The following is a 21,853-nucleotide window of genomic DNA, read 5'->3' as shown; positions in this document are numbered from 1 at the left end:
CTGGGGAACTTCCCAGTAGATTGGTTATATATCATTTTTATCTCCTTTTCTCCCATCCTGTTAGTAATTGAGCCTCCTCTACCTCTAACCTTGGCTTATTTAATTCTTCCATGGACATTTCCATTTGTACCTTTTTTTGATTTCCGTATTTCTCTGCTTTATGCAGACATTCATAGAATTTCCTAGATAGTTCTAATACTTCTAAGGGATCTGTTGTTATCTTTCTTGTTATATGCTTCTTAATCTTGGTGACATTTCCTTCTACTTTGCCTGAGTTGTTGTGCTGAAAGTGTTTGTGGTCTAGAGTTATTATCAAAAAACAATTCCTTACACATAGAAAGCTTTCTAAACTCATGCATATTATTTTCTGTTTAGCATTCTGTAGTTGCTCCTCTTCTTGTTCTGTGAGATTCCCCTTACTTTGCAATACTTTAGCATTTGTCAGTCCCTCTAAATAATTCTTGTTACTTCTTAACCATACCTCCCTTTCTTTTATTTCCACCCTATTTTTAAACTCCCCTCTAATTTTATTCCACTCCCTAGCTATACTTTCAGAAGAAATTTCTATCTTATCTAATAGCTCCTGAATAATTTCTACTACCCATTCCTTAAATTCCTCTCTTTTAAACAGATAGGTAGGAAACTGCCACTGTCTCCTTTTAATTTCATTACCCTGTGTTTTAATTTTAGTTATTTTTTTCAAACACCTTTATTCAGTTATCACTTGTGACATAGACAAATTTACATTTATATAAAAGTAATCAAACTATATTAACATAAACATTATACTTCATATATCTATATCTATATCTATATATATATATATATATATATATATATATATATATATATATATTATATAATATATATATATATAGATATATATAATATAGCCTAAAAAATATTACATAAATTATTTAATTTGTGCCATTTTAATGCAAGAAACATCTTTATTAACCATCAATTACTACACAGACAATCATACATTTATATACATGAAAACAAACCACACTGACACAATCCTAGTTGCAAGCATTTTACAACACAAGCCATACTGACATACTCCCAGTTGCAAACAGTATACATCACTTATAATCTACTCAATTTTTCTCACTCAAACATTACATAACTATTTTAAGTCTTGCCACCTCTTAAACCTTATTCCTCCCTTGTATGTATTGTTCCCACAATTCCCATTTTTTTCCTATGTAGGTTGCCCCTACTCCTTTCTAAAGATCTCAATTCCAGTTGTTTTATCTCTGTTACTATATTCACTACTTCCAGTACAGTTGGTTTAGATTTTGACTTCCATTTTCTTGTAATTGCTTTTTTGGCAGCCAGCATTATTAGACACAGCAAGGCAATTCTGATTCGGCATCATAGCTCAGAAAAAATCATCTCCCTCATCAGACCAATCTGGCGACCCAACATTTCCAACAGTGCATCCCACAGGGAATCCTTAAAGTCTGCCAATTAGTTGTCAGGTGCATATCAAGATCTTCAATTAAATGCACATGTTCCTGTGAAATGTAAATTATGTCTAGCCTTGCCCAGTTTTTGTATCTTGGGGAATAATATTTAAATTCACTTTGAACTCCTAGTACTGAATTCACAACTTCCATGCCAAATATTTTCATAAATTTCTTTAGAAATATACCTTCATTTGTTACATTTTCCTTTGGTGGGATCCTGGACACATCTTCACTATTGCAAATCAAATTCCAGTCCCCACCTGTAAGTAATATTCCTTGCTGAAAGCTGATTATTTCTCTCAGAATTTTCTTAAGCTCCATTATAGCAGTTTTTGGTGGAATATAAATACATGCCAGTGTAATCCTCCTCCCTTGCTAGTACCCCCTTAGTACAACAAATCTACCATTATTGTCATTTTATACTCTTCTTTTACTATTGGACCTCTTCTTGCAATTAAAATAAGTAATTTTCTCTGCCTTTGCCCCAGGTATTCAGCTGAATAACCATCCTGAAAACCTTTCTTTATCAAATTCACATGTTCAGTTCTTTCCAAGCATGTCTTCTGTAGCATAACTACTTGCACTCTACATTTTTAGTAAGTTCACTACTCTTTCTTTTTTGTATTTATCTGTGAGACCATTAATATTTAAAGACATCATAAAAAGCATAATATTCTTGAGAGATTATCATTCCCACCTTTTATGTATAGCAGCTTTTTTGTTAACTGTCTAGTTTCAGCTTTTGTGTTACATGTATGTACTGTTTGGCAGGTTAATCTTTTTATACAGTTGTTTCTTGTCATCTCCATTTGAGCATGTGTCGCATTTGACAGAACATTTTGTTTTATTGAAAACCCTAAAACAGAAATGCCCACACACACACACACACACACACACACACACACACACACACACACACACACACACACACACACACACACACACACACACACACACAATACCCACCTAAAACCTAATAACTTAATAATAACACACACAACTATTTATATTTTCAAATATTGAAGTTTTACCCTCCTAATGGGAACAAATGTTCCAAACTGAGAGCCACACATACAGACTCCAGTTACCCTAAAAGAAAGGTTATCCATGCTAAGATGTGTGGTATGGCCTGTGGTTCTATTAAGTGCTATCTGGTTTTGTCATATCATTATAGCTCTCTCAGCTGGAAAAACATTTGAATGCTTTCAGAAAACATTTTCTTCAAGTCATTTCTCTTTATCAGATTGTCTGCTATAGACATGAGAACCAGACAGAAAACTGTTTACTAGAAAAAAAGCCTTATAATATTCAATATTCTTTTTTATTTACTTGCTTTCTTTTAAAACTTGTTACTAGATTAAGTTAATGGCCTTAACACAGTGATTCCCCTAAACAAGAATGAGAAAAAGCACATACATTTTTATTTTGTCGTGCTGTTTTAACCAGATCTTTTTCTTTTTAACATTATGTTGTCTACATTTCTTAAAACTGAACAAGGAGAAAGAGAAAAGAAGGGAGAAAGAAACAAAAAGAAAAAAAAATTAGGAGCACATATTTATGTTAGTATCCCCATTACACTTAAAAATAACTGAAACATTTACTTTATAACATACAAAGAAAATTATGCACAATTTAAATAGTACTATTAAGAAGTAAAATCTGTTTTACTTACAGTTAACTTTTTACCTCCTCTTCCCCTCTCCTAGTATTTTTCTGAACATTAATGACATGAAGTAGGGTATATTCTTTAGAGTCCCTACAAGTTTAACTTCTTCCTCTTCTTTCGGCTTTTCCCAGTTAGGGGTCACCACAGTGGATCGCCTGTCTGCTTATGATTGGCAGTAGAGTTTTATGGTGTTGAGTTGCCAGCCTGGTGCCCAACCTTTCACAGAAGGAACACACATGCACACACTCATGCCTAGGCCAATTTTAGAGTGTCCAATCTACCTACAGCATGTCTTTTTTGTAATGTGGGAGGAAAAGAGTCCCTACAAGTTTAACAATGTCCAAAAAAGTCCAGTATTTACAGATTTTTTTCTGTCATATTTCACAAATATAATTATTGCTTTGCAATCCCACATTTCTCAATTTCCAGGTTACTGATTTTATTCTCCAAAAGTTAATGACATGAAGTAGGCCATGCGCTTTAGAGTCCCCTACTAGTTTAACAAAGTCCAAGGAGGCCCAGTATTTCCAGATTTTCTTGTTCTATTCCTGTTGATCCCCTCCCGAACCCTGTCTCTGCTTCATTTCCAACATGCTCTCGATTCTTCTAGTCAACTCTTTTGCTTTTATTCCCTGTCTCAAACATTTTCCATTGAAACACTGGAAAAGGTTTCACTGGCACAGTCTCTTTTTGGTCTTTATTACCAGAAGAACAAGAAGCAGAATCTCCTTCTGTTTCACAGCTCACGTTTTGGTGGAAATATTTTTGTATTTCTTCCTTAGCATGTACTTCAACAAAAAATGATTTTGTTCTTCCAGGGAAAAACACTTTGAAGATGGCTGGGTACAGTAATTTGAATCTCATGCCTGCTTCTCAACATTCCCAGAATAATGGGATAAATGTACTCCTCTTCTGTCTGGTGTAGAATGAGTAGTCATTCTCCACAAACACTCTGTTGTCTCTCACCTGTAGTATTTTGTCCTTCTGTCACAATTTTGTCAGAATCAACTCCTTCTGCTGGTAAGATTGCATCTTTACTATTAAAGGTCTAGGTTGTTTTCTCATAGCCAGGTTTTGGAGCATACACACAATGTGCCCTTTCAAGTAACAATTCCTGTTGTGGAATACCAGTCCATTTGCTTATTTTTGCTTTCATACAATTAATACAGTCTGCTCCTTTCAGCTTCTCTGGTGCAGCAGAAAATCTCAGGTTTTCCCTATGTGCTCTGTCCTCTAATTCTATTATTCTTTGAATAAGGTGAAGTCCCAAGACTGGAAAAATTTCCTTATCAGCCTCAACAAAAACTTGAGATCCCTCATCAAATCCTCTAAAGCTAGCTATGAATGCAGAATTGCAGCAGATAGTAAATACAACCCCAAGGCCTTCTATAGTTATGTAAAGAATCTCCATGGCAAAACCCAGATTTGTTCTGAGCTACTGCACAATGGTACCTCCTATACTGAGCCAACAGATATTGCCAATATACTGGCCTACAGATTCACTGCCAACTTTACCCCTCTCCCCCCAAAGGACCAATCACAATACCATTAGATTGCCAGACACCCAGTATTATTACTACACAGGTTAAAACAGCACTGTCCAAAGCCAAGAATACAGCTTCTATGGGACCTGACAATATCCCAGGCTGTGTTCTACATGAACTACAAAGTGAACTGGCACCACATCTGTGTGTCCTGTTCAATCACAGCCTCACCTCAGGCTTTGTCCCTACCAAATGGCATACTGCTACGGTCATCCCTCTCCACAAAGTAGGAGCAACTACAGACCCTGGGAACTATCGCCCCATTAGCCTGATGAGTCTAATATGCAAAGCTATGGAATGCATCATCATGGACCTAATAAACAAGGATATAGGGAATCTCCAAACTCTGGATCCCACACAGTTTGGTTTTGTGAAGGGTAGATCATGCCTGCTCAACTTGGTTGACTTCTTTGAGTCAGTCACCAGAGCTGTGGATGAAGGCAAGGTGGTTCATACAGCCTACCTTAATCTGGCCAAGGCCTTTGATACCATTCCCCACTCAGGAACCATAGAAAAACTCACTAAGCTAGGCATGAACCCCTATATCACTAGGAGGGTTGCCAACTGGTTCACAGATAGATACCACAGTGTGAAAGTAGCTGACTCCAAGTCAGACTGACCAGTCATGAATGGAGTCCCACAGGGTTCGGTCCTGGGTCCTCTCCTGTTTGGTATCTACTTCTCTGAAGTCCAGGCCAACACAAAGGAACTCTGGCAAACAAAGTTTGCAGATGATTGCAAGTTGGGAGCTATTATTAACTCCCCAAGTGATGTTGAAATCCTGCAGAAAGGCCACACTGAGACCAACAACTGGTGTCAGAACCATGGCCTTAAGCTCAATGCCAAAAAATGTGTCATCATCCTCTTTGGGAAAAACTTGGTTCCCATGAATTACCACATCAATGGTAGTCCACTGAACGCAGAAGCTGTTATAAGAGATCTGGGAATGCAGGTTGACAGCAACCTCTCTTTTGACCACCGCATTGCCACTGTGGTCAGAAAGTCCTTCTATATGGCACATCTCATTACTAAGAGTTTTTCATCCAGGAAGAAAGAGGTCATTGTCTCCCTCTACTATTCCCTCATTAGGCCAATCATCGAGTACAATGCCCCATTTGGCATGTACCTCACTAGACACCTGCAACAACTGGAGAGGCTGCAAAAGTGACTCACAAAGATGATCCTAGCCATTAAACAGTTGTCCTATATGGACAGACTCAAAAAACTCCAACTATTCTCTGTCTCATATTGCCTACTTAGAGGAGATCTCTGCTTGACTTACAAAGCCATGTCTGACCCAGCTCTGTTAGAAATGCTACATCTAAAGAAATCCCAATCCCTCCACACCACATGCTCCAGAGACCTCAACTTCATTACCACAATCAACAGAACATGCTGGAGGGGACAGGTTTATAACCCAGAGATTGCCCATGCTATGGAATAGACTTTCCATACATGTCAAACAGAGCACCTCACTGGCCCTCTTCAAGAGAAATCTTTATGAATGGACGAGAAGAAGAACATTCACCCCGGGGATCACTCCAGTGGCTCCACTCTTCAGAGGCACTAGGAACTAATGTCAAGTGGCACGATGCCAGGGGAATCCTATGGGCTAGACTTGTAAAGGCTCCAGGGCCATTAGCCTAGTACACACCTATGAACATTTCTCTTCTTGTGCAGCCAGCATTTTCTTCATTTTAACCTCTGAGTTTTGTAGTTTTATCACCTTAGCTGAATATCTGTTTAAAGCTTCTTCCATTTTTTTCTAGCCTTTTATTGTTTGAGTTGCTATACTCCATCAGTGTTTCATTTATTTTAGCAGGTCTGCATGCAGTTGCCTTATACTTTTCTCTAGGTTACTGGAAGTCATTTCTAGAGCTTGCAATGCTTTTTGCTAAACAGCTACAGTACTTTTCCCAGTCAGTGTTTTTCATCCTCTTTTGTAGCTGATTTTCCTTCATGTCCTCTGTATTTCTTTTTCCTGGTATCCAGAAAGTGCAGTTGTTAGCCAGTTACCGAACTTTATCTAACAATCTAGGTCTACTAGCTTTCTCTGCTAAATTTCTATTTTCAAACTTGGAGAGCTAGAATTAATCTGTCACTCAATGTGCAGCCATCTTGGAAGTCTGAAAAGTTAGTGCTTCTTAAAGGAAAATTAGAAACATGTTACGGAGGGGCAAGACCCTGATCTAATGATTAGCGTCAGGAATCACACTTCAGGCTGAAGGATTTATCTTGTTAGAGCATACTGACTTCTGATTGTTTACCTTACTTTCAATTTCATGTACTTAAATGTGTAGAAATAAAATGACTGCAAGTTTTATCTCAAGCACTGAGGATATTTAGTTCTAATCTAACAAAGCATTCAGTTTTTTTATTAGTACACTTCTGGATGGAAACTATACAGGATGTAGTCTATATTATATTGTAACTTGTACTTTGTATGTAGTGAGGTTTAGAAAGAACAAGTTCATTAAAATATTCAGGAATGGTGATGATTTTGGAATCCTTATTTTACTTGGAAAATAGATGGGAGAATATGCTGAGCTTATAAGATTGCCTTACTTACATAAAATACACAATGTACTTTAAATAGCTGAAACTAGAACCAGTTGGGTCTATGTTCATGCGTAAAAAAAATTACAGCAACGGCTAATAATCAAATGTTAAACAGCAAAAGTTTCACGTATCAAAAAAGCTTAACAGTGAAAAATAATTCATTGAATGGTCATAGCTGGCCAACATTGTGAATGTAACCAACCAAGTTGGGGGCTGCACTCCCCACCCCCCTAACTATATATTCCAACTGCAAGATTGTACTACAGTGGGAAATAGAGCAAATTTAAAAAAGGTTTCCTTCACTTACCATATCTGTCATGGTACTTCCTGTTTGTCGGCCAACTATGGCCATTCAATGAATTTTTTTTCACTATTAAGCTTTTTTGGTACATTGTTTAACTATGAAGTATTAGCTGTTAGCTATAATATTTTTATGTGCAAACATAGACCCACACTAGTTTTTTTGTTTATCATGTACATCCTTGTGTAAGGAAATGAGTCAGTTTGGCAAATGTTTACCAAATTCCAGAAATTAATTTTAAAGTAGAATTTGTATTACTGGTGTTCTAAGCCACTTGGCAGATTGAAATGACTTCCACTTCCAGTACATTTAAAACTCAGCATAGCAGAGGTAGTGTGTACACTACTGAACAGCTGAAATACTTACATTTTCAAATAGTTTTGTGACTCCAGATTTGCAAAATAGCAAAGTACAATATTAGGACTGCTTGATGGATTTCATGGAATAATGCAAGTACTTTCAGATTCCCCCATGCAAGTGGGGATAATCCTCACATTTCTGATTTTTACACCAAATGTCTGAACCTGTGGTTCCTCTCATACTGAGCAGGATTACTATCACAACAACACATCATCAGTAGGGTAAAACTAACCTGTCTCATGATGGTCTAAACCCAGATCACGTTCCCTGACCTCTAATCATTTGCTTTACCAGATAAAACTGCATGCACCGAGCGCCAGCTATCTTGAGGGAAACTTCGGAGGGAACCAGCTACTAGATAGTTTGATTAGTCTTTCATCCCTATACCCAGGGCAGATGACTGATTTGCATGTCAGGACTGCTACGGACCTCCACCAAAGTTTCCTCCGGCTTCACCCTACCCAGGCATAGTTCACCATCTTTTCGGTCCCACCAGGTGACTTTCTGACTTTTACACATACCTTTACTATACTCTCTTCCAAAAAATACCTTTCCCCCATTGTATATATCTTAAATGGGTCTACTTCATAACACTGAAATTTCATACTGTTGAATTTCATAACATTAAGACTATAACATCGAAAATTCAAAACCCTGTAAAACCAAAACATTGAAATCTCAGAACATTGAAAGTGTGCTTCATAACATTGAAAACTACATTGCAGAAGTAAATAAGATCCTCTCAACCTAAAACACCACCTAACTAACACACTTTCAACTATGTTTCTTCGGCGAGCAAGTCTCCTTGCCCCCCCCCCCCATAAATTAAATATACCAACTCCAAGATCACACTACAGTGGAAAAAAGTTAATTTTCTAACTTCAGTGTAGTGAGGTTAGGAAATTAACTTTTTTCCACTGTAGTGCAATCTTGGAGTTGGTATCGTTAATTTAAGGGGGGTGTGGGGGGTGCAGGGGAGATTGCCCCCCCCTGCAGAAACATAGTAGAAAGTGTGTTTGTTAGTTGGGTGTTGTTATAGGTGGAGAGGATGCTATTTACATATGCATTGTAGTTTTCAATGTTATGAAGCACACTTTCAATGTTCTGAGTTTTCAATGTTTTGGGATTTAGATTTTTTGGTCTCAATGTTATAAAATTCAACATTATGAAATTTCAGTGTTATGAAGTAGACCCATCTGAAACACAGGATAACAGATACAGCAAATGCATTGAAACTACTGCATTATAAAAAGGTAATTAGATATCTAGAACTATAAAAAGCAAACTTCATTTTGGAAACATTAATCTTTTTTGTCAGTTCATTTGTATCTTTTTAATTTCATTTTTGTGCTTGAAGTTTGGACATTTGTTGACTTTGAGTTAAGTAAAATGTTGACCTTTTGAAAATTAATTTGTACACCATAGGTTATAAGGTATATGCTTGACTATACCCATGTCGTTTTGAAAAAGAATTTGTACACCACAGGTTATAAGGTGTATGCACTAATTCCAGTGTATTACATAATTCATTAATACATGGAATTCTTTAGGATATTAAGTAACTAATACATGTCAAAATTAACATGAATAGTAGGTGTGTGTTTGGTCAAAAAAAGCTTGCTTTGAAAGATGTTTGCTGAAATGCTTCCATCAAAATACAGTTCAACAAAACTGAACTATCACTTTTGTCTAAGACACATCAAATTCAGAGTTGGTTTTATTAAAATATGAGGTGAAAGGGATTTCCTCACACATAGTAGGCATGTGAAGTTTTTGTCCTCCACATAAAATAGTTGCATTTTTTTTCTTTCAGTGAATATGTTTTGTTAATTTTTTTAAATTAGCTTTTGCCTAAAATCTCTATAATAAACTTCACAATCCATATGGTTAATTCGTTCTAGCAGGTGCAACTATATTTTGTGCTAGGAAGTGTGATCTATAATGAAACTTTATAAAAACATTTTATTAGTTGTGAAATCTATTTTGTAACAATGAAAACATATACTCATACCACTTAACTGTACAGATTTTTGCAGAATGTCCAGATTTTTGCCTCATATTTTGGTATGGTCCTCATAAAGGTTTGGTTTTCTGGTAAATCATTGGCAAAGATCAGGCATTTGAATTTCATACTTAATTCCCTTCAGAAAATGCATACTAATGCAAAACCTCTTATTCTAGCAACTTTCTATATTTGTAAAAGCAATATTTAAAACTTGTTCCTATTTTTGGGCCTCTGTTCCTCCATTATTTATGGCTTTGTCCAGCTTCCTTGTTCTAAGAGGTTGAGAGGTATGCATATATGAGTTTTAAGTGCAATATTTTGCTGATGCAGTTTGTTAAATTTGTGGTCAGCGTAAATTCACTTGGTGAAGATTTTCCTTGATTTCATCTGCTTTACAATGCTAGGTTCTACTACTTTTGCACTGCATTAATATTGTCTGTTTTGGGACAGGTTTTCTTTTATTTTGCTTAATTTGCATATGTTCATTTACTTTTAGTTTTGCTTTTATATGATGCTCTTGTCTGCTACAAGGGCTAATGAGAATGGCTTGAAAAGTGAAATTATGGATAATGATTTGCAAATCTACTTGTAATGATATTTGACAAAGTTCAGTGATAGCGTTTGCTGAGGAAGTCATTATTACTTTGATTGAACCTCAGGCTAAAGTTCTGTGGTTTGATTTGGTTCCAGATGAAATGTTGTTTCATTGTACTCATTTTTATCTTTAATTCCCAGATCTCTGAACAGAGAGCCAAGACCTCTGCCAAACAAAATTTGAAGTTTACTGGAAAGTGGGAGTTGCTATTAAAATACATTCCCTGACTTCCAAACCCTCCAGAATGAATTCTCCCTAGCAAACTCTTGGTGTAGTAAAAATTGGCACAAACTGAATGATAAAAAGTATAGTGTCATCATTTTTGGTAGATAACCCCTTCTCTTATAATTTTGTATAGAAATCACACCGCTATGAAATGGAGAAGTAGTTTGGGATGGAGTGACTCAAGTAGAAAATTCCTTCTCTTTTGACCATCATGTGACAACAGTTGTCAGGAAGTCCTTTTATTTCACACAGCCAATTGCCAAAAGAATATTATTAAGGTCTAAAAAGTAATCACTCCCTTATACTCAGCATTGATTAGGACAATTATTGAGTACAATGCCCTCTTTAGGATGTGTCTCTATGAACACATCAAACAACTAGAAAGATTTCAAAGGTTCCTAACAAGAAGATTATAGGCCTAAAGTTCCTGAGCTAGCAAGATAGGCCAGAAGCTCTGTCTATTTATCTTGTGTCTTACAGACTTTTGAAGGGAGAGCTCTTTCTCACTTACCACACTATTAGAGACCTGGTTGTCCTGGTGTTCGCTTATTTCTGCAAATACAAAGGCTCCACTAGTCCTAGAACTAGGGACCTTAATCTTTACAAACAGATAAATAAAAACATGGTGGAGGAACAGGTTTATAACCTAGCACCTCCCAAACCTCTTCCCTGGATGTTAAGCAGTGCAACTCACTGTCTTTCTTTAGAAATAACCTAGATGACTGTGTGGGATTTCACAAATTCACTCCAAGATCGACTGGTATGGCCTTCCTGCTGAAATGAGATTGACTGGTATGGCCTACTGGCAGAAAGGAGCTGTAGCATGAGGAAGAATACCAGAAAAGCATGAATGGTCAAAAGACTTACTGGCCTTGGAATACTTATGAGATCTACAATTTCTTTCTCTCTCTCTCTTTCTCTGTATATATGGAGGGAGAATACTAGCAAGGTATAAATATTTATAAGGCTCAGTAGGTTTGGAATATCTATGAATCTATGACAAATATGAACAGTGATTCTACATTAGTTTAGAATATGTTGTGACAAAAACACAAAAGGAATGAAATTGCATTTAACTACTATTTTTTTTTCAATTTGCTTTGGAATGAAGATTTAATAATTTGATATTTTTTTATTTGGCAGAAAGATGCTTTGGACTATAACAGCCCTTTTCAGACATGACCACGTTACAGTAAAAATGCAAATTTGTGTCTTTTGGCTTTTCCCGATTAGGGGTCGCCACAGCGGAACTCAGGTCCGCTAATGATTGGCAGTTTATTTTTACGTACCGGCTTGCCAGGCTTGATGCACAACCTTCAACGAAGGTATGCCCATTCACGCACATGTCTCCATGCAGACGATGCTCTAGCTGAGAATCGAACCGGACAGCGTCCTACTGTGAGGAGACAACGGTACTGCAGCAACAGTAAAAATGCAAATAAAATAGATAAATAGTGCCTTTCATAGAGTAGATAACATAACAGGTAACAGTAGTACATAGACACTGAAAATCGTCAGCTTAGTAGACCAATCACAAACTTTTTTCATAAATACATTTTTAGTATTCAGCAGAAGGACTGCTATAAGAATCACTAGATGCAAATTCAGCAGACATCCCACGAGGCTAGAGGAGGTTAATAGGCCTTCCTTACATGAAGTGTAATGCTACAAAGTGAAAGCATCACTGCTGCACATGGAGAGATGGCTGTGTAATACAAGAACAGTGTCTGCACTGTGTATTTTCAGATAAGCAAGTTTTCAAGGTGTATATAAAGTTAGCAATGGTTACTTTGTTTTTGACCTCATCTAGCAGAGCATTTCTTAGTCTAGAGTCACATACAGAAAATGCTTTTAAGCAGCATTCAATGGATTACTGTGGGATTTTAAAAGGCAAAGATGATGAAGAGGAAGGGCAGTGGCTTCACTTAGGCTCATCATCATTAGTGACCTAAGGATAAGGAGTGGAGCAGGTGAAAGGGTCAGAAATGAATATGCTTATAAGGAAATTATTTGTTGATTTCTCCCCTCACCAAGAACAGATAACCACATGGTCTTTCTTACTGACCATAATGTTATTGACATGTATGAAACGATTACACTTTGAGCACTCCACTCATTGATCAGTACTATAAATGCATCTCATCTTTACTGTGTAGTACTTATAAAAATGCCTTTACCAGATCTTTTTCCACCAAATTATATCATATTCACACACATCTTTATTAACTAAATGGTATCATATGTATCATACCATATCAAAAAGTATTCTTAATAATGGGCATGAGCCAGATTACCTAAATGCTTATGTTAATATGGCAAAAAATGGCTCCTGACTTGGCATAGAGGAATAAAGCTATGATGACATCCCAGTCTATTTGGTTTCAGTTAGTAGCTTGGGAGACTAAAGGAGAAGCAGTGGCAGGATTGGCAGATATGTGGGCATAACCTGCGGTGATCCCTGGTTTAGACTGGGGATGTTATGTCAAGGGGGCATAGTTCATGCTAGCGTAAGGGTAGTGGACATGGCAGAACTGCTGTGGAGCTATACACAAGAGGCCTCTTATCCCCTGTTGCATGTCTTGCAATCCGTGTGCACATGGTGCATTGTTATGTATCCTACTCAGCAGGAGAGTAACCCTTTCTGACCTTGATCCCTGTTTCCTGACATAGTTACACCTCACAGCAGAACTGCAACCTGTCTTGACCTTTTACTCTGTTCTCTGTCAGGAAGTCCCCTATCATGCTTTGCAATGTGTTACCTCTCACACTACTCTGCTCAGTATCTGTTCCTGTTGTTTCTTTGCACTGCAATGTGCACACTGCAGTTGTACTGTTTGCAGTTAGTTTACCTATCTGACAGTATGCACTGCAATCCACTATATTCTATCAATTACGTTACTTATTATAGCGTGATAATTGGCAATATGGCAACCATTTTTTATACTAGAACAGGCCAGATAGCACAGTGATTATGCTAATGAGATGAATTAGTGTGATCATTTGTGAACTGCAGCTGTACCACAGTACATTATTAGCCACAGCCAGTGCTAGTATGCTCAACTGTGCTTGTGCCCAGGTTGGGAGGTCATGTGCATGGGTCTCTGTTATTTCATCAAAGGAACAGATCATTGAAAGCTATTTCAATTGGCATTTTATTGAATATTGCTGTTTGTCTTACCATTCTGACTGAGACTGTATTACAGTAGGGAAGAGATCAGAAAATGTGCCCTTTCTCCACTGTAGTGCGATCTCGGAGTTGGTATATATAATTAGTGGGGGGGGGGGGGTCGATGAATGGCATTTCCAATTAAATGCTGTTTGATGATCTGATGTTTCAATGATTTAATAAAGATCTCATATGCATAGTGCTTAACTGTATAGCCAGTGTGAAGCTTGTATCACCAGCTGTCCATGCTGACACTTTATATTGCACAACCATGCTGCCCAGTGATGTGTATCAGATGGTGCCCAGTACATGCAGTTGTACACACCAGCCGACCATTCACCTGTCATTCTGACCTGCAGAGTGAACATTGCCTGTTTACCAGGAAACAAAATCCTTCCACCACCTGCTACAGATGGAGTTTAGGGAATGCCTGTTAAGACAATATGATGGACCCTTATATAAAAGTTATGCCTGTTACTGATCTGCCAGGCAATGGGCCATTGGAATCATCTTCTGTGGCAGCAGTCCTGCTAAAAATAAAGTGACCTGTGGTGGCACCACCCATACCAGCCTTACCAGAGGAGGACAGAAGTTGTGAGGGGCAGTTAACTTTTTATTTTAAGCAGTCTATACTTAGTTTGTCAGTGTATATTCTGCCTACCACCTATTGCTGTAATTACCTTCAGTTGTCTGGGATATATAATGTTAATTACTGTTTGTTTTATGTTTTGCAGTAGCAGCTGAGAGCATTGAATTCAATCAGACCACCTGTCTAAGGAGATATGACAGGTTCTCCAAGCAGAGGAATCCATGTTATTTATGGCTGCTGTTTGCACTGTAATATTTTAATAAATGTATTATTTTATTTAACGTTTGTTAACCGGGAAAGTCTGACTTGGAACAAAGCCAATTTTCAGCGGCGGCCCGGGGAGAAATGCTCCAGATGCATGTCTTTGTAATGTGGGAGGAAACCGGAGTACCCAGAGGAAACCCAAACAATTGCAGGGAGGACATGCAGACTCCACACAGAAGGCACCCCAGCTGAGAATCGAACCAGAGAACCTCTTGCTGTGAGGCGGCAATGCTACTGCTGCACCACTGCGCTGTCCAAGGCAGGTCCAAGTGCCTATTAAACTGTTGTATTTGTTTTTCTCTCTCTCTCTCTTTTTTTAATTTTCTATTTCTACATACACAGATGTGGTACAGACTGAGGTGAGGTGGTGGCCACCTAGGCCAGCACTGGTCACAGTGCCTGCCACTCAGTTTCCAGCAGTCTCAAGGCCTGTTTCTCTAGAGTGTTACGAAGGTCACCCTGGAAAGGTGGCTTGGAGAGCTCACTGGAAACCTCAATGACAACCTATCAAGAAGGGGGGTGGGCAATGGCTCTCCGTCTTAGAGTGGTCTGGAGTTGTTGTTCTAGATACCTAGCCGCAAGTGCAGCAGCAGGTGAGGACTAAGGTTGGCCAGAGGCTTGACACCTGCATTAACACCCTGGAGTGTCTCTTCCTGGGACTGATACAGTCACATGCCAAGCTGATCTCATCTATTTGGCAATGAGACGTGGTGTCTGGCCATGATGTCAGCCATGGAAGAGACAGATATCTGGTTCCGTTCCTCTCTGGGCTGGTCAGAGAGGCCTGTCATACCCCTTCCTAATCCCTATCAAGGTGTACCCCTTCTTTATTGTTCAGCATTATTCAATATGCTGATTATTCAACCTTTATATGTGCAACCCCATTCCTACCAAGACTTCAGAACATCACCCAGAATCATTCACTGCAGTCAAAACCAAGTGAAAAGATGCAAAACTCCTTCTAAATCCAAAATAAATAAATAAAATGTATGTTCTTAACCCATAAACAATAGCACAAGGAATGACATATTTTCAAAATAACCTCATGCAATAACACAAACTGAAACTGTTACCCAAACAAAACTTCTGGGCATCTCGATTGCCAATAACCTTAAATTTGACCAGCACATATTGCAAACCAATTAAATAAAAACAACAGAAACTTGTCTTACTGTATAGAACCAAACACTACTTGACAGACTCAACAAGAACAACACTAGCATCTGCCTACCTTCTTTGATCCCTATTGCATGATTCACCTGCACTTGCAAATATACATGCTAGATTCAAAACTGAGCTTGCTACCTGTTGCTACCAACCTGACAAATACGACCTATCACTATATGCCCTGAGACGACTATAACTACATACTTACAAATGATTATGCACACAGCTGTATACATTGACCAGAACTAAAAGATACCATACAGTGATACTCTCCAGTCTCCTGGGAGAGAACTTTGCTCAACCAGTAAACTTCTAGTAATCATGTACATTCAGTAATCACATGCAAAGTGCTTAGGAGTAGATATTTAAATAAAGTTGACTGTGCTGATCATGGAATATCTTACACTCCTTCACCTTTGCAGCTTTGCCTTAACCTTAGGTCTTAACACATAAGAAACCATTCAGTTTTTGTGGAACTTGGAGCATGGCATTAGTTTCCAGGTCAGTTTTGGTGTCACAGTCTTTCAATATACCCATTTCTATTGCAAACATCAGTCAAAAATATTAAGTTAAACTCAGTGGGTGACTTACTATACTCACATTACCTATCCAAACTCTTTGAAGGATGATCCCAATTACCTTTAACCAAGCTAGAAAACCTATTGATCTCTTTCTTACTCTGTAGGGATTCTTGTGCGGTGGATCATCTACAGAGCTAGGGGACCCCCAAGATTCACAGATCTCAGCTGTGCACTTCATCAGTGGGACAAAAAAGCCATAAACTGATAAAGAAACAGAAAGCTTATATAAAGTACCAGAAAACAGACACAGCAATAGATAAAAATAAACAGAGATTAATATTGAAAAACATCAAACTAAAAAGAAAAAGTGCAGTAGGAAAGTGAGCTAAAAATCAGTCCAGAGTTCTCAGATCTTGTCTACAAACCGTTATTAAATAAGGTTCTGTTTATAAGATGAATAAGAGCTGCTCAGTGACAACACAGTGGTCGATGCTGCCCTTTTATACAAAAATCACAAACAGGAAGTAGGAGGGTGATAGGGTAAGGCAGTCCCTGATTCAACTGTTTGAAAAAAGGCAGTTTCACTAACAGGTCCAGGTGGATGGGGTTGTGTCATTGCAAGGGTCCTATGGAGCAAAAATGTTGGCTCTGCTGTACTTTCACCTTCAGCTTCATCAGATCCATCTTGATCTAGTTAGGCTACAGTGCACAGATACTCTACAGAACTAATGGAATGCAAATACTAAACAGTAAAAAAAAAAAAAAAAATATATATATATATATATATATATATATATATATATATATACATGTGTGTGTGTGTGTGTGTGTGTTTGTTTGTGTGTGTGTGTGTAAAACAAATTAAATTACATGGGAAAAAAACAAATTAAATTAAATAACACCATAAAATTAACAATCACATTACACGTGTGGTTTCCATTCTGCTTTTACAGGTGTTTCACCCTTGCTTCTAACAAGTGGGGGGGGGGGGTTCCATCTTAATTCCTGGGATATGTAAAACGTATACTAGAAAAAGAAATAAAATAAAAAAGGTGTCCTAAGAATAAGTTGTATACTCCCCCAGAGACATGGGGGGGTGAGCTATGCCATGCATCTGACTATATGAAGCATTAGTAAAGGAGGGCTGTGTCTGCCATATCCCTTGGATCAGAGAATATAAATAAAAGAAGCACAATGGAGGGTGTTTCAATCTCTATGTGTGAATTGAGAGTGTTTGAGGGGAAAGGTGGAAGAAGGGGAGCCATACTGTACCATGTGGCTAGGAATTAGACCCAAACACCAACTTGCCATCCAGCAACAAGCCTTAGCTCAATGTAGCTAGCAAAACCACTACAGAATAAAAGATGGACTGTACTGCCTGCCCTACTCCAAACAGCAGAACTTGTACATCTTTGGTAAAAAGATGAAAATAAATAGCGCTGGCCCAGCCACATGCTTCTCTTAATGTGGGGTGTCCACTGTCTGAAAAAATGGTGGAACTTAAAATTGTAGCAGTGTTGATCCCTAATGTGTACCCTGATGCAATGGGGGTGTGTAAACTAGAGAGTCTGTTTCAGAACACAAGCTTGTAAGGCCAGAGTATCCAGACCCAGCAGGTGCTAGGCTGGCTGGTGATGGTAGTCTGGACTGCCCTGCTGCCCTAGGTGTAAGAGCTGATAAACCAGTACCAATGTGAAGAGAGTTCCAGTCTTGAGGCTGGCTACTGTAGCTCCGTGGTGACCTTCTTCAACAAACTCGTGATGACAGAGCTATCATAAAACATACGGGATGCTGACAGCTTTTACGGTTGAGTTATGGTCCTGCTATGTCTAAAGGATTAATGGGAGATTAAAATGCCCTGAGGCATACTGCTAAGGCTGTCCAAAGAGAGGGAATAGCTTGTTATTCTTGAGCATAGGAGTCCCTAACACAAAAAATGTCCCTGCATTTGTGTAGAGGTGTGCTTGGGGAATAGAAGATGTTCTATACCACGTGGCTCACAACCTGACTTAAGCCCCTATCATTCAGCTATTGGCTAGGAAGAAAACCTTGTTATGGTATATTAGAGCTAGTGATTCCATCCAGATCTATTGGATGGGACTGACCAGTGTACCAACTTGGTGACCTTTAGCAAATAAACCCCTGAAGACAGAGTTATCATACTGTCAGATTTTACTGTTGGGTTGTGGTCCTGCTATGTCCAGCAGATCCAAAGGGTGAGTAAAGTACCACAAGGCTAACTGTTTAGGCTGTAAAAAGAAAGGGAATAGATTATTATTCTTCAGCATCAGACTCCTTCCTACAAAACATCCCTTTATTTATAAATAGGTGTGCTCAGGGGATAGAAGCACTTCTATGCCACATGGCTCAAAACTATCTTGGAACAAAACATAGCTATGGTACAGCTGAGTTAGTGATTCCCTTTAGATCCACCAACTGGGGGGTAATACCAGTCCCTCCCAAGGACTTTGTCCCCACAATAGAAACTCCCCAGTGCATAATCCTGGGATAAATGGGGTGTGTGTGTGTGTTTGTGTGGGCTGTGAAAGTGACTTTGTGCTAGTATCTAGACATGTGACTTCAGTGGTCCTGACCCAGGAAAGAGCAAAGAAGATACTAATTGCTGAAACCCAACCCTTGTAGAGACAGTTCCTTAACTGGCTTGCCCGAGTATCCCTGTGGTGACTTAGAATTTATGAATCCCTGAAGGGACTACCAAAGTAGTCTAGGAAGAAGTTGGCTTTGCTCTCTGGATCCATTTTTATTGTATCCAAGGGGACCCAGAGGCAGCTGATAACTTTGTGGAAAACCAAAACATCGAACAGCAAAAACTCCATAAACCAATAATGAACACCGCTGTGCTGTTATCCTGCTCTCTGTGTATGATTGTAGAGAATGATTAAACACTCCAATAAAAGTTTAAAAAATATTTTAATCTGCAAACATAAATATGTCCAAATTAAGCGCTTTTGTCTTCTACGAGACTTTTTCAAAATCTGAACATTAGTCACTCAGCCTCTCCCATTTATACATTGACTCATCCAATCACGTGAGTAAATTCATTTGTAATGCTGACCGTCATAATTTAAAACTCTTAGCCAGTTTATAAAACATCTGTATTACTTTAATATTGCACTTGGATGTGTAGTAAACTTGTTATTGAGATTTTTTCATTGATACCTAGGAACTTGTTTGCCCTTAATCTAACTTACCATTCAAGATCCTGTTTCTCTAAGTGTTCTTCCCATAAACAACCTCTAGGACTCCTAACCACCCATCTACAAATATGAAGTTAAACTCTTTAAAACCTCCACATATCACACTGTGTCTATCCAATGTATTATTAGAATCCATTTTTTTAATATCATACTGGTATTATAAATGTGCTTCTGCACTGGTATCTCTGTTTTTTCCAAAATAAGATACATGACGTGAACTACGGCATTCCAGATACACAATTCCAGCAGTATCACATGTAAAATTGCATCTGATTTTTGTATCACCATACCCTCTAATATTGACCTTGTTGCCCTCTAAAATAAATTTGGATTGATTACAATATCCACATTTTTTCATTCCCTTGGTTCTGTGTTTCCTTTCCAGGATGTATTTTATATTTATAGCTTTCTTGCATACAAAATTAGGTTTCTCACCCACAACCTTATTGATTTCTGGGAAATTGTAAAAAATATGCCATTTCTCTTCAATACCTGTTCTAATTACCCCCATGTTGTAGCTACAGTTTAAAATCATTGCTCTTTTGAACTTGCACTACCCCCCTGTGTACAGGAACATTTCCTCTGCTCCTAATAGGGGTATTAATAAACCCTCTCTCATTTTACTCCTTACTTCCTCTAAACAATCATCCAGAAGGTTGCTTGGGTGTCCTCTCACAGCAAACATGTCCCTGACCTTACAGAGTTCCTGTTGATGCTAACAAATGGATTATAATTACAACTAAGTAGGGTACCCCCTTCCCCTTTTCATCCTCAGAAAAGCAGAAGCATCAGAAGCTTCATAAAATGCAATAAGGCATTTGATGGCACACAGATAAAAGGCACCTACAAGTGTGGACCTCCCGACTGTAACCACTGCTGTCTCATAAGTAGCACTGATCACTTCAGGTGCCCCAACACAAACAAAAGGCACCTGAGAACAATTTACTGGGACTGTAACATCAAAACAGTGGTACACAAGGCAAGTGCAGAACATACTTAAACTTCTACATGGACAAAATGGCGAAAAAGCTCAAAAAAAGGCTAGCCCAGCATATGATGGAAATCAGAGCTAAGATTCTCAAGAACCCCCTGGGGAATCACCTAGTAGAAGCCCCCTAGCCACAGACAATTCTACTTCTACTTCCTGAAAGAAGTAAACATGGATGCTCTAGAAGGTAATAAAAACAACATTCTTACTCTTTTGGCTTTTTCCCATTTAGGAGTCACCTTAGCACAACAATGGTCCACAGAACAATTGGCAGTGGAGTTTTATGGTGTTGAGTTGCCAGCCTGGCACCCAACCTTCCACAGAAGGCACACTCACACACATGCATACCTAGGGCCAATTTAGAGTGTCCAATTCATCTACAGTATGTCCCTGTGATGTGGGACGAAACCAGAGTGCACCCATGTGACTGCAGGGAGGACATGAAGACTCTGCACAGAAGGCACCCTAGCCAAGAATTAAACCAGAGAACCTGTTGCTGTGAGGTGGCAATGTTAACCACTGCACCACTGTGGGGACCCTCTAATAAAAACGGCATACTAACAAGGTGCTATTTTTTTCTGTTGATTTCAACATGCCTGCCTAGCAGGAAAACAGGAAAAATGCTAATAACTGGGAGCCATGTGGTATATATACATATATATATATATATATATATATATATATATATATATATATATATATATATATATATATATATATATATATATATATATATATATATATATATATATATATATATTCATATATAAACAGGGTCCCCAGGCACACTACCTGTCTTTCTTCCCTTCAGTCTGTGGTATTCATGGATGTTCAGTGTTTGCTGTATGAGAGCTCATTTCAAGTTTAATGGATTGACTTTTGCTATTCTGCATCTTATATTTATAGTTTGCCATGTGTACCAATGAGGTTAGCTAGCTGGGAGGCAGAGCATGCGATTTCCACTCATGCTCAGACAGGCTGTGGCTAAGTTTGAGGTTGGCAAGCATAGCAGTGCTGCCATTGCATTCTTTTGGTAGGATAGTCAGCATTTCTTTCCCCAGGCACACGTTTCACCCTTGTGGAGTTGGCCCTGGCCTACTAGATAAAAACCCTCTACTGTTAGCCCATATCAGTTGGAAGACAAACATGGCAGCACCCTTGAGGAATTCTGTGATTTGGATTTTATCTGAATCCCGGTGAGGGCGAGTGAGTG

The sequence above is a fragment of the Protopterus annectens genome, chromosome 3.part1, assembly GCF_019279795.1.
Source record: "Protopterus annectens isolate FY-2018-M chromosome 3.part1, PAN1.0, whole genome shotgun sequence".
NCBI lineage: Eukaryota > Metazoa > Chordata > Ceratodontiformes > Protopteridae > Protopterus > Protopterus annectens.
This window is presented reverse-complemented; position numbering follows the sequence as displayed.